This window comes from Chiloscyllium punctatum, chromosome 30, assembly GCF_047496795.1.
Source record: "Chiloscyllium punctatum isolate Juve2018m chromosome 30, sChiPun1.3, whole genome shotgun sequence".
Lineage (NCBI taxonomy): Eukaryota > Metazoa > Chordata > Chondrichthyes > Orectolobiformes > Hemiscylliidae > Chiloscyllium > Chiloscyllium punctatum.
Window position 1 is genome coordinate 65600285 of NC_092768.1, and position 2219 is coordinate 65602503.

The 2219-nt window shown below is 44.4% G+C and overlaps 1 non-coding gene across 1 annotated transcript; it reads right to left on the bottom strand.

The window, feature by feature from the left end:
• Nucleotides 1–1876: 1876 nt before the first annotated feature.
• trnas-aga (transfer RNA serine (anticodon AGA)) lies at nt 1877–1958 on the bottom strand. Its single transcript has one exon. It is a non-coding gene; the product is annotated as a tRNA-Ser (tRNA).
• Between the last annotated feature and the right edge of the window lie 261 nt (nt 1959–2219).

The window sequence follows — 2219 nt, forward strand, 5'->3', positions numbered from 1 at the left end:
ATCCACTCCAGTGAAAACGTGTCATGGTGTCGGCTAAGCAAGACCCTGCTGAAACTCAGCGAGAGACATCTGGTCATTTCGAGCTCAGGATGTGGAATTAGACGAGCTGCGTGACACCTTTTATTGGCGCCGCCACTTCACTGCAAATTAGCGGATCAAAACGAGCCGTTGTTAGCATCAGCTTGATTTGTACCTTCCTGTAGTGCATTTGCTGAACAACATCAGATAGATCCCATCCGGCCCAGCTGACTTATCTATTTTCACACTCTGCAGTATTTCTAATATCTCTTCCATGTGAACCTCAATCTCTTCTAGTCTAGACGCAAGTATCTCTGTATCTTCCTCGCCAACATTTTCATTATCTATAGCGAACTCTGTCGAAAAATATTTATTTAGTGCTTCCTCTATCTCCACTGACTCCACACACGACTTCCCACTATTATCCTTGATTGTCCCAAATTTAACTCTCGTCATTCTTTTAGTGCTGACATACCTATGGAAAGCCTTAGGGTTAACCCTGATCCTATCTGCCAACAACTTCTCATGTCTCCTCCTGGCTCTTCTCAGCTCTCTTTTTAGGTCTTTCCTGATATCGTTGGAACCCTCGAGAGCTCGAACTGAGTTTTCACGTTTTGTCCTAACATAAGACTTCTTGTTCTTCTTGACCAGGGTTTCCACTTCCTTAGTAAAGCACGGCTCACACGTTCTATATCTTACTCCCTGCCTGACAGGTACATACTTATCCAGGACACACAGGAGCTTTTCCTTGAATAAGCTCCACATTTTTAATGTGCTCACCCCCTACAGTTTCCTACCCCTCTCTACGATTCCTAAATCTTACCTCATTGCATCGTGATTTCCCTTCCACCAGCTGAAACTCTTGCTCCGTGGAGGACACCTATCCCTTTCCATCACGAAAGGAAACCTGAGAGAATTGTGATCGCTGACTCCACAGTGCTCACCTACTTCCAAATCTAAAACCTGGCCAGGCTCGTTACCCAGTACTAAATCGAAAGTGGCTTCTTCCCTTGAAGGCATGTCTACATACTGTGTCAGGAAGCCCTCCCGCACACACAGGACAAAAACTGACCCATCTATAGTACTCGTACTGTAGTGATCTCAGTCAATATTTGGATATTGTCTTGAGTGTTCCAGAGATTTTCAAGGTCCCACAGTCCAGATGAAGTTTGTATTCCTCGCGTACGGGAGCGAGAATTCTTTCAATGTCTCAGATCAGTTCCTGTGCCGAGAACATCAGAGTCAATGTCCCTTCCTCTACTCGGACTGACAATTTACACTTCTTCAATCTCCTATGATTCCATTTCCCAAAGGGTTTCTCAACATTTCCAAAGCTGGAGCCTAAATTATATGGTATGCTTCCTAAACATTTTTCCAACTGCCAACTGACAATATCTTCACAGTAACTCTTCACAATCCTCTGGCTTGCACCATGTCCAGGGATGAGAAGTCCCGTTTGGTGGAGAGAGTTCCTAGGCTGGTGAGTTTCACTTTGGAACAAAGATGGTTAAGTGGCAATTTCCTGTGGTCGTTTGTAATGATGGGAGAGGGGGCGGTGGGGAATGAGCACTCTGACGAGCAGGAGGAAGTGTTGCCAATGACCAGAGTCAGAGAACAGAGGACAAGGGATGAAAGGAATCTAATGAAAAGCAGCACTTCTGCTCAGGGCGTTCAACAACAACTGCAGAAACCCGATGTGTCGAGCAGTGTATCTGGAAAGAGAAACAGAGATAATGTTTTAAATGTGGAGCATTTCTGATAAAGAACTCGAGTTTCTCAAGTCTAATCAAATTACAGGCCTGGTTTGCAAAACAGGCTTTCTGAACTTTGAATAGTTCCAGCAGGAAAGCATTCATAACGTAGTCAGCAGGATTCGAACCTACGTGGGGAAACCCCAATAGATTTCTAATCCATCGCCTTAACCACTCGGCCATGACCACAGACAGCCCCGCGCCCTGAGCATTGACCAAATCAGTCGTGATCTCATTGAAAGCTGCCGCTGACTTGAGTTACATGTTTCCATCTCCTTTCATACCTTTGCTGTCATTTGTAAGGTGCGAGATACCAATGTAAAAGAAGAAAAGCACAAAGTTAGGACAAGATATTTGCAGCAAAATTGATTCAACATTATTTATTGAAAGGAAAATCACACTTGGCAATTTGCTAGACCTCTTTGCGAACATGACCAGCAGAGGTAATCA